The sequence below is a fragment of the Vulpes lagopus genome, chromosome 4 (genome assembly GCF_018345385.1).
Source record: "Vulpes lagopus strain Blue_001 chromosome 4, ASM1834538v1, whole genome shotgun sequence".
NCBI classification, from domain to species: domain Eukaryota; kingdom Metazoa; phylum Chordata; class Mammalia; order Carnivora; family Canidae; genus Vulpes; species Vulpes lagopus.
This window is the reverse complement of record NC_054827.1, coordinates 73,424,488-73,436,914: the sequence shown is the minus strand read 5'-3', so window position 1 is coordinate 73,436,914 and position 12,427 is coordinate 73,424,488. Positions and strand designations below refer to the sequence as shown.

At 38.6% G+C, this 12,427-nt stretch overlaps 1 long non-coding RNA gene across 1 annotated transcript in view; it reads left to right on the top strand.

The window, feature by feature from the left end:
- Nucleotides 1-12,427, top strand: part of LOC121490187 — a 245,695-nt gene that overhangs the window by 77,910 nt on the left and 155,358 nt on the right. The gene's annotated exons all lie outside the window — the stretch shown is intronic.

The window sequence follows — 12,427 nt, the reverse complement described above, 5'->3', positions numbered from 1 at the left end:
TGGCTCAGTGGTTTGGCGCCTGCATGCAGCCCAGGGCATGATCCTGGAGTCCCAGGATCTAGTCCTACGTTGGGCTCCCTGCATGGAGCCTGCTTCTCCCTCTGCCTGTGTCTGTGCCTCTCTCTCTCTCTCTCTCTGTGTCTCTCATGAATAAATAAATAAAATCTTTAAAAAAAGGTTGTATTGGATTATAACCCATAGTATAAGATAGGGGTCCATTGAATCTATACATATATAAATACATGATTGAATAAATAATTTTCAAGAAGAAGACAAAGGGAGAAGACAAAGGAGAAGAGATAAATTTCCTTTGAAGAAGAATTACAAATAATTTATATAGATGCTCCACTCTTAAGGAGGAGAAGCAGGAGTCCTCACTCCTTAACTGCAGGCTGCTCATAATGACTTCCTTCCAAAAGTATAGAATGGAATATCTCAGCCATATGATCAAGATCAGTATCAGCAGTGATAAATCCATTGATATGATGTATCCTTATTATGATGTGATGAGAATGGCACTTCTATGATCTTCCTTCCCCAAACCCAAACCCCAGTCTAATTGTGAGAAAAATTTCAGACAAGTTCCAATAGGAGGACATTCTATAAAATACTTGATCAGTACTCCTCAAAACTATCAAGTTTATCGAAAACAAGGAAAGTCTGAGAAATTGTCAGAGCCAAGAGGGGTAAACAGACAATGACAAGTAAATGCGATGTGGTATCCTGGATAAGATCCTGGAGCAGAAAAAGACATTAGGCAGTAATTAGTAATAAATTAGTAATAAATTACTACAGTTAGCTAATAAAAATGTATTAATATATATTCACTAATTATAATAAATATACTATGCAAATATGTTAATAATAGGAGAAATTGGATGAGGGGGTATGTGAGAATTGTCTGTATTATGGCCTTATTTTTTCTATGAATCTAAAACTGCCCTTAAAAATAAGGTCTATTTTTAAAAAAATCTAGTCATAGGCCCAGATTTGAAGGGAGGGGAAGGACTACAAAAGGTGTGAATAGCAGGAAGTATGGTTCGTTGGGGGAATCATCTACAATAGCATCTATTCCACTGATTTTCTTCTGAGAACTCACCTCTCTACCCTAGTCCCAGTTGATATAGCTGGAACCTCACCTCTTAGTTCCGGAGGTAGAACTGGTGACTGGCCTGGCATAATCAATGAGTCTCATCTCCTTCCCCAGAATCAGGGAAGTTTATCTTCTTTGCCCCTTCATAATTTCAGGAGTGGGCAGTGACTTAACCCAGAGCAATCAGAGCAACTCTAGAACTGCTAGCAAACTAACCTCTGGCCTTGAACTTGAGTATATGTGACGTAGGGAGCTGCTGCCTCTTGCCTTGCTGTCAGGTACCAGATACCAAGTAGAGTCTGAGCAAGAGACCAACATAATAGGGGTAACTGATAGGGGTAGACTGAAAGATGGGGAAAAAAACAAGTTGTGGGACAGTATGGAGCCCAGAATCCATCCCTGCTTGCAGGAGTTCTGCCACTGGAGATTTCAGTTACTCAAGGCATTTGTCTTTTTTTGGCTTAAGTCAGTTTGATTTGGGATTTTTTTTTTTTTTTTTTGGTTCATTACAATGGATGAAGTTCCCAAATGATACAATGAAACAATGAATTGTCCTCTAGTTTATTCCTACATTACATAATGATCAAAATATGACTTGATTTTAAGACTGCTGCTTTTTTTGAGGCTGGTTTGTTTATTCCCAGATAATTCATGATTGATCTGAAGAGTAAAGCGGTTAATATTTTTAACCAAGGGCAAATTTTTTAATATTCTTAAAATATTTAAAGATTGCATAACACACAGAAAGTGCTCCAAAATGTTAAATGTTACTTATTTTTTATTATTATTAGAGACGAAGATAGAGGGAGAAGCAGGCTCCTTGCAGGGAGCCTGATGTGGGACCCGATCCCAGGACTCCTCCTGGAGTGGGGTGAGTCTCACACCCTGAGCCAAAGGCAGACGCTCAACCACTGAGCCACTCAGGCATCCCTATCACAGTAAAAATTAGGGTGATTATATGGCAAATTGGCTAAGAATGTGTTTTATAATGTTAGGTCTGGGTTCAAATTCCAGCCTTGCTCCTCACTTCCTGTAACCTGCAAGTTATTTAACCTCTCTGGGCTTCATTTTATCCTCCTAAAAATTAGACTAAAAATAGCTCATAGGAGGAAAATTAAATAATTCTTGCAAAGAAAGGCCCAGGTTCAATGCCTAACACAGAATAGGTGTTCCATCAAGTGTGATTATATTATTTTATACTGTGTGATAATATAATAAGCCCATAAAAGACTGGTCAAATAAATCAAGAATCCATGTAAATGACAATGTATTTTTGTATCAATATGTATTAACTAACCAAAAATTAAAATTAGGAAAACAAAATTGCCCTAAATTAGTTTATTATGGTGGTTACCATTTTGAGGACGGTCATAACTATTGGGACAAGACACCTGGTGGGCTGGTAATGTTTTATTTCTTCTTATAACATGTGTGGTGGTTTTATGGATTTATTTGAGAAAATTCACTCAGCTGTATAATTATGGTGGGCGTTTTCCTATATGTATGTTATACTTAAAAGTTTTTCCTTAAAAAATCATACACATATGAAGTAACATTCATTTGGGGAACCTAGGTGGCTAAGTTGGTTGAGTGTCTGACTCTTGATCTCAGCTCAGGTCATGCATGATCTCAGAGTTACGGGATTGAGCCCTGAGTTGGGCTCTGTGCTTAGTGCACAAGTTGCTCAAGATTCTCCCTCTCTCTTCCCTGCTTCTCCCCTCTACACTTTCTCTTTCTCTCTTTCAAATTAATTAATTAATTAATTGATTGATTAAAAAAAGAAAAATCAAAATAGCACTCATTAATATTCAGTGACTAATGTTAGGCACTATCTTGATGCTGAAAATATGAACTCAGTCCCTGCCTTCACGGAGCTTAATCCTATTAATAAAAATAAATGTAATAATAATAACAGATAACAAATAGTGTGGATTGTGTGTTGAATAAAATTTTGACAGTTTGAGTTTGAGACATCATCCCCATTTTAGAGCTGAGGATATTGAGGCATGAGGCTACCTACTGAAGATCAGAGTGAGTAGTAGAGTGAAAATGCAAGCTTAATAACTCAAACTCTGGAGTCTAGGTTTTAACCATGGTGTCATAATGCCTCTCATTCTAGTGATGGGAGACAGACAAAAAATAAGGTAGGTATGAAAGGAATCTCAGGTAGCAAATACTGCAACTGAGAAAAACTAAGATATAGTGCAGAAAGTGACAAGGGGGATTGCTGTTTTAAGTAGGATGATTACGGAAGGTTTTTGTTTTATTTATTTGTTTATTTATTTATTTATTTATTCGTTCATTCATTCATTCATTCATTCGAGACACAGAGAAAGAGAGGCAGAGAAATAGGCAGAGGGAGAAGCAGGCTCCCATCGGAAAGAGAGGCAGAGAAATAGGCAGAGGGAGAAGCAGGCTCCCATCGGAAACCCGATGTGGGACTTGGTCCTGGGACCCCAGGATACACCCTGAGCCAAAGGCAGACTCTCAACCGCTAAACAACCCAGGTGTCCCAAAGAAGGTTTTTAAAAATAAAGTGACATTTGAAATAGACATGAAGAAAGAGAGTGAGCCATTAGATATCAGAGCAGCAAGTGTTTCAGGCAAAGGAAACAGCAAGGTTCTGAGGTATGCTTAGTAAGTTCAAGATATAGCTAGGAGGTCATGATGGCTAAAGTAGAATGAAATAGGGGAAAATGGGAGATGATCTAGTGGGCACCAGATCATGCATAGCCTTGTAGTCCAATGCTTGTCCTTTATGAGGATATATGCATATCCAATGACAGACGTAGTACACTTATTAGACTGAATGCTCACCGTAGGGAATGGGTGAGGGGATCCCGAATAAAAGAAATAAGTGCAAGATTAGTACCAGCCTAATAGGCTAGAGTGTCATTAGTATTATTAACTCAGTTTTTTTAAATTTCTTATAACTTTTTTCTTTTTTAAATGCAGTGTTAAATTATACAGTTTCAGGTATACATTATAGTGAGTCAACAATTCCATACATCATCTGATGCTTATCACAGCAAATGCACACCTTAATCCCCATCCCCTATTTCTTTTTTAAATTTTATTTATTTATTTACTTATTTATTTTAAAGATTTATTTATTTATTTATTCATGAGAGACACACAGAGAGAGGTAGAGACACAGGCAGAGGGAAGAGCAGGCTCCATGCAGGGAGCCTGATGTGGGATTCGATCCTGGGACGCCAGGATCATGACCTGAGCTGAAGGCAGACGCTCATCTGCTGAGCCACTCAGGCATACCCCCATTCCCTATTTCCAGTGTCCCATAATCCACCTCCCTTCGGGTAACCATTAGTTTATTCCCTATAATTAAGATTCTGTTTCTTGATTTCTCTCTTTCTCTTCCTTTACTTGTTTGTTTTGTTTCTTAAATTCCACATATGAGTGAAATCATATGGTATTTGTTTTCTCTGACTTACTTTGCTTAGCATTATACTCTATAGCTCCATCTATGTCATGGCAAATGGCAAGATTTCATTCTTTTTTATGGCTGAATAATATTCCATGGTATATGTATACCACATCTTCTTTATCCATTGATTAATCTATAGACACTTAGGCTGCTTTCATAATTTGGCTACTGTAAATAATGCTGCTGTAAACAAGGGGTATGTGTATCCCTTTGAATTAATGACTTTGTATTCTTTGGATAAATACCCAGTAGCACCATGGCTTGAGTGTAGGGTAGTTCTATTTTTAACTTTTGGAGGAATCCCTATACTATATATCTAAATGGTGGGATAGAGGTGGAAACAACTCTGGCATAGTCTTTAACCAAAGAGGACTCTATACTCCATCTCCACATCACCACAAATTATCCAAAAATTAAAATTATTGCCTCAGATTTCCTCTTCACAAAAGAAAGATATACCCTAAGTATGTTTGGACTTCTTTATTTCTCACACTGGTGGCAGTATCTTCAGTGGATGGCACTGCCTCTGGCTTGCCATCGTTTTGACAGAATCTTACTAAAAGACTAATAAGACATACTTTGTCAAAAAATTCAAATCAATCCTTTAAAAAGTATTTAACTTATGGTTTGATTTTTTTCTGGGAATGTTGGACACGTTGATCAACTATATGCATTGATGTTTAAAACATCGTGACTTATTCAAAACATCCTGAATGTACACCAGTATGCCAAAGAAGCATCAAGCCTTATTATTTGTATGTAAAATTAAATGGTTTATTTATTCCCCCCCAAAAATAATATGCACGTTATTGGTAGTATGAGATCTTGCTTTAGGTTAGAAAGGTTTTGATTTTATTCAGGACTTATTCTTATTGCAAATTATGTCTCCTTCTTTAGTTTTGGGTTTTCAAATTCAGGAAAGTATATTCTAAAAAAGGACAATTGTCCTGTAACAATTCAAATGAAATAATATTTAAAAGCATTGTATCTTAGGAGTTCAGAAATTATGCTTTAAGACTTCATCAAAGACTTTCAATGAAAAAAGAAGGGTAGAAGGAGAACCACCTTCTGTGATTTAACTCTAAATTAACTTCTAGGTTTCAAGTCTATATTACAATGTAATTGTAAAAAGTTAGGCACTCTGTACATTAATTCATAATGCATGCATTAGTCTGTTCACTATTTATTGAATGTCTCCTGAATGTCAAACCTTGTCCCAAGTACCTGAGATATATCGATGAGGGAAAAGAGACATGGTCTTGCCTTCGTAGTGCTACATGCTAACAGGGCAGTGGACATCAGTAATTACACAAGCATATAAAACTGTGTGACGAAGACTGGAGAAGAAATTCATAGTACAGCGAGAGCCTGTAAGGAAGACTTTGGAGTAGTGAGGTTGATTAAAAAAGCTGTTCTGGAAATATGATGACTACATTCTGATCTGAAAGAAGAAGGTAGGAATTAACTTGTTGAAGGAAGAAAGGAAGAAGGTACAAAACAGAGGGGGAAAGCCAAGTAGTCAGAGGGAATGTAGAACTGAAAGTCAAGAGGGCTAGAATTCTCAGAGAAAGGAGGAGTATAGATGAAAGTCATACTCTTTTATTCTTGTAATCCAAATTTATTATGTGCTTACCATGTACCAGTCTTGTTGTAGGTGCTGAAAATATTAGTGTTGGCTTTGTCACAAAAGTGAAGAGAAGACATTAAAAAGTTTTAGCCATGCAGATATGGGGATGGAATGTTGAAATAATCATCCAATATGGAGAGTGGATGAGAAGAGGCCAGAGTGGATTGTGTGAATCAGTAAAGAGGCTGTCATAGTAGTCCTGGGTGGGAGACAATGATAGCTTGGATAAGGAGAGTGATCCGGAGATGCCTAGAAGTGGGTGGCTTCAGAGATAATTTAAGAAGCAAAATAGGACATTGTATGCAGTAGGTTAAGGGGCAGGGAGAGAAATGTCAAAGGATGTGTCTGAGCTTTCTCACTTACACAGCTGGATGGGTTAGCTAAAATAATGGCAGTAATAATATCACCAGCTTCTTTGACCTGAGTTTTGGAGTGGTGAGAGACTGTGGGTGGGAATTACTGAGGTGTAATTACTGAGGTCTACTCTTTAGTCAAAGTAGAGTCCTTCCTCCAAATCATTGTAAATAACCAAAAATAATTACCTCAGATCTCTACTTTGTTGTTCTTGTTGTTTTTCTGGACAGAGTAGACATGTTCTATATATGTTAGAACTTCACTGGTTCTGATATTCCATGTGAACCGTGAAGAACTGTACTACTGTACCATTCAGTGTTGCCAAAGGCCTCTTTTCATATCAGACACAGCAGCTTCTGAAAAGAGCAGTAACACATTGTTCCTGAAGAGCAAAGTGAGAATGCCATGGAGGAGGTAGATCAAGGAGGGGAAGATGCATCTCAGATTCTCAGTTGGGAGCCATGTAAGATCAAAGCCCAGAGCCAGGAGATATAGCCCATGAGGCTGGAATGTGGGGTGGGCCATCTGACCTGGTGGGAGATGAGGGTGAAGGAGTGGGGTAAGGTGACTTCCCAAAGGGCTCTCTGTACTTTGCTAGGGTTTGACTTCCCTGGAAGGGCAGTGGGGGGCGGGAGGGGGGTCCTTGAAAAGGATAGGACAATGTCAGGAACCAGGTTAGATTTGCATTTTACTAAGATGACTTTATAATAATTTAAACTGTTCTTAGTGTATGTACTTTTTCTGAATATGTGGTATTTTCATAATAACATAACTTTTTAAAAAGAGAAAGCTGATTTTGTCTGTGGCATGGATTGGATTAGACTTCAGTGTGAGATGAGATGCAGAAGGACCAATTAGGAAGCTATTGTGATAGAAGATTGCTAAATTGGGGGAGAGAATGTAATCTTTGGAGCCAGGAAGACTTAAATTTGGATGAATTCTAGCTTTGCCCCTTCCTGATTATGTGAGCTTGACAACTGTTTTTCTTCTCTAGGTCTCAGTTTTTCATCTGTAAAAATATGGGTAAGAATACCACCTGACATTGTTTTCTGTTGTGCAAATTATGTATGTTAAGTTCTAGCATATAGTATTGTCGGTAAATGTAATTCTAATTTTAATAGTGGGAAGAGTGGGAATTAAGACTCAAGCAATGGGAATAGGGGCGGGGGAATAGATGTCAGTGATGTTAAGGAAGTAGATTGTATAAGCCTCAGGGACTGATGGAATGATGTTGTGGAGCTGCCATACTTCCTGGAAATCTCACTTGGATGGGATTAGGCAGGTGGTAATTCCATTCACTTAGAAAAAATAGGAAGAAGGTCAGGGTTATTGGTTGAGGAGGCATGGTTGGGAATGAAGGGAATTATGAACTCACTGTGGGATTTGTTACAGTTGAGATGCTCTGAAGTCAGTTGGCTCTTTGGGTCTATAGCTCTCTGGGATAGTTGGGGCTCCATGATGGATATTGAAGAAATGGTACTTTCTAAAGAAGATGTACTCAGAGTAATGAGTAGAGGGCCATCAGGAGCATGAGTGTTTTAAGAGAAAGGCAACAGAATAGGAATCAAAAAGAGCAGAGGCAGGGGGATGAGAAAAAAAAAGTCATATATATTAAGAGAGGAAACAGGAGTTTATAAGCCAAGATAGAAGAATGTTTCAAGAGGGAGGTAGTGACTAATATTGTCAACTAGCACAGAGAGGTCAGGTAAGGTTGACATTGAAAAAAAGAAAAAGCATTAGACTTAGCAACTGGGGGTGGGGAGGGAGGCTGGTGTCACAGTTTTGTTACAGATTCTTGTATGGAGTGCTATGGCTGGAATCCAGACTGCAGTCTGTGGAAGAGTGCACAGGAGGTAAGAGGTGGGTATGTGGTGAAATTGTCCTCTGTTCTTTCTGTGAGGGGAAAGTGAAAAATAGGGATGATGGCGTTTTGTTTGTTGGTTTTAAGAGGGGAATGCTTGGGCGTGTGAAGTAGCCAAACTAGAGAGAGAAAGAATAAGAGCGATTTCTGAACCATGTGGGAGGGGGTGGAATTTACCAGCACAGGTGAAAGAATTAGCCAGAAACCAGAAGAGGGAGGTCACTTCCTCTAGGATGAGGGGAAAGCTGGAATCAATAGGTATAGATAAAAATAGACAAAAGTGTGGGTTGGGAGGTATGAGATATTGAGGAAGCTCATGCTAATGATCTCAGTAGTCTTTGTGAAGAGGTCTGTGGAGAGAATGGCACCGGTCACAAGGCATGAGGATTAGGAAGAAAGACTTGTTTTTTTTAAGCTGTTTGGGGGCCCAGGAACAGTTGCTCACAAGTTGGGGGGCTCTAGAAAGGATTGTTGAGTAGTGCTTCAGTTTCTTTTGGAACTGAAAGTAGTTCATTGGCTGGGTGTCCTCCACCAGTGTCTCCCATTGTACCGGCAAGACTCAAAGGGGCTGACTGAAGCAAAGGGACAATACTGAATGTATGGAGGTGCTGACTGGGAAGTGAGGGTTGAAGGGAGCTCCAGGATCTGAGGATGCAGGCTTTGTGGATAGCAGGACTGGTGAGTGTGTGTTTAGGAATAGAGAGGTCAACTAGCCTCTCTTCCTTCTCCCCACTAACACCTGAATCTGAATAGAAAAGCACAGAGTGGTGCACTGGGTTATCCATAAGGCTATTTTTAGTTGGTCCCTTGTTAGTGGTTCCTGTTGTTCTCTCCTTCCTGGGAGGAGGCAGCAACTTTTAAAAACTGAATTTAAAGGACATAATTTATGTAATTTGAAGTCTTTAGACAATGGGAACACAGCGAAGATTTCAGACGCTGGCGAGACAATAGCAGTATTTACAGAGGGATTACAAATAACTACAAACCCTATTCTTTTAGTTAACTGAAAAAAAATCATTACAAGACAGTGCGTGTATCTACCTCTCCTCTCTTCTCTTCTCTTCTCTTCTCTTCTCTTCTCTTCTCTTCTCTTCTCTTCTCTTCTCTTCTCCTCTCCTCTCCTCTCCTCTCCTCTCCTCTCCTCTCCTCCCTCCTCCCTCCTCCCTCCTGCCTCCTCTCTCCTCTCTCCTCTCCTCTCCTCTCCTCTCCTCTCCTCTCCTCTCCTCTCCTCTCCTCTCCTCTCCTCTCCTCTCCTCTCCTCTCCTCTCTCATCTCATCTCATCTCATCTCATCTCATCTCATCTCATCCCTTCCTTCCCTCCCTCTCTCTTCTTTCTTTCTTTGCCTGTCTCTCTCTTTCTTTTTCTAAATTGTCCTAAATGTTTTATGTCTGATCTTAGAGGAAATAAAATGGGTTATAAGTAGCTATTGATACTGGATTTTTCATTTAGGCCTCTGTGTGTGTGTGTGTGTGTGTGTGTGTGTGTAAGAGTCCTCTTTTGCATTCTATGGTTTTAGATGTCAAGTAGGAGTGCTATGCAAGAATGTCTGTAGGAGTTATTATCAGTAGCTAAAATTCTCTTTGGAGTTATTTTTTTTTAATGGTAGGAATAAAGTATTGAAATCAGACTGTTAAAACTTTGTCTTTCAAGTAAAAATATCTTTAAAATTCTGGCAGGAGATGGGCAAGGAAGCAGTCAGTCTGGGGTTGGAGATAGGAGAATAGTTCTGGAAGTGGTCAGTTATGCCAATAAATGCTTGCTCTTAAGTGTTGCCTTTTTTTTTTTTTTTAAGTGTTGCCTTTTAAAGGCGTGCTTGCCCTTTTTATAGGTTCTCTCCCTACCTTGCCTTGAACCAGTCTTGTTGGGGGGGTAGTGAGGAAAGCCTTTTAGGGGAGCCCATTGATGATTCTTGTGGGTGATGGGGTTAGTTTGATGGCAGCCAGATTTCCTGCCAGAAGTCACCCTAGTATTATGAAATGTCTGTTCATAGTACCACTGTTCTTAATAGCCCAAAAATGGAAACACAAAAATGCTGACCACAGGAGAAAAAAATAAATAATTATGGTTGATTCTCACGATGGAATATTTACTTGCAATGAGTGAAAGTACAGATAACAGCAAGATGAATCTGTCACAAAATGCTGAGTGAAAAAGAAAATCCCAGAAAACCATATATAGTACAATACCATTTTTGTAACATTCAAAAACAAGCAAAGAAAAAATAAACACAAAGTTTGGGATAGTGGTTACTCCTGAGGTGGTGAGGGTGGAGGGCAGACAGAGGACAGCATGGGGAGAGCATATAAATAGATATGTTATTGTTAATATCATTGTTTGGGTTAAATGGTCTAGTTATAGGTGTTTATGTATTATTTGAAATCAGATAAATAAAAGAGAGCAATAAATGGATTGATGGAACTAGTGCATGAGAAATCAAGTAAATATACATTTCAAGCAGCATGACATTGTAAGCAGAAAATACATCCGTAACGTGGATCCTCTTGGCAAGTGCAGTCCTTCTCACCTGATAAACAAGACTCAAGAGTCTTCCCACATTGGTTTACCTTATAGTATTGATGGACTGCAAATGAAGGATTTTAGAAAGTCGTTAAGTACCATGAAAACAAAAACAAAAACATAGCAATATCTTTTTGAGTTGGTATGTATAGATAGGTGCCTAGAAATAGCTTGAGTTGAAGGGTATGTACCTTTATTTTATTTTTTTAAAGATTTATTTACTTATTTATTTATGATAGACATAGAGAGAGAGAGAGAGAGAGAGAGAGAGAGGCAGAGACACAGGAGGAGGGAGAAGCAGACTCCATGCCGGGAGCCCGATGTGGGACTCGATCCTGGGACTCCAGGATCGCGCCCTGGGCCAAAGGCAGGCGTCAAACCGCTGAGCCACCCAGGGATCCCCGGGTATGTACCTTTAAAGTTTTGATAGATACTGCCAAATTACTCTCCAAAAAATGTGCTAATTTATATTACCATAACCTTTTTTTTTTTTTTTTTACCTCTCTGCCAACACTGGTAATTATTGATGATTATCAAGCTTTTGGATTAGTCAACTGGAAAAATATGATAAATCTCATTTTTGCCTCAATCAATCTTTAAGTGAGCTTTTGTTGTGGGAGTTATTAGCAAATTGAAGACTGCATATTTTTGTTCCATTTTTGGTGAAAGAATGACTGTAGTTTTCTTTGCCTAAAAATTCTTTGGGAAGAATTTTGACCTGTGATTAGATCTATTACTCTAATCCATTTAGTCAGCAAGTAATACTACACCTGTACGCCTGTGGTGTACATTGAAATCTCCTGGGGAATCTGAAAAAATATTCATGTCTAGATCCTACTCTTAGAGATTCTTATGTAATTGGTCTGAGGTGTAGCCTGGACATTAGGATTTAAAAAAAAAACAAAACTGATAGAGATTCTCCTTCTAGTCAAGGTTGAGAACCATTGGTCTAATTTAGTGATCTCCAGATTTCTTTTTAGACTTGCATTACCTATAATTTGATTTTGTGACACTCTCTTGTCACCTTATCTCCTAAAAGTTTGGCAACTCTTTTCTTTGGCTTATTTTGAGACTTTTGGAAAAATTCCATGATAGACTTTGGAGTAATTGCAGCTATCGTGGTTTTAGATGGGTAGAAAGACTTCATTACTAAATTGAGGTCAGGAATTGCTGAGCTAATTATTTCTCAGATCTTTATTTTGCAGTCTTTAAAATCAGTAACCAACTGCAGCATGACACAAGCAATCTTCTCCCTAAATAAGAGTATCAGCAAAATATTACTATCACTTAAGATTTTTGCAAATACATTTTAATCTGTATCAAATAGGGCAGGTCAGGGAGCTCATAAAAGGAAATATGTCATCTGATCTGTAATAAATTAAGTCTTGTTCAAATTTTATTCAGTTTTTCAGGAAATATTTACTCACTGCCTTATACCAGTAAAATGCCTTCTGGTTGTCTTCCAGTCTTCCACATACACATGATGAGCTTAGTCAGTAAAAACATTTTCTCCATCAATGATATCAAG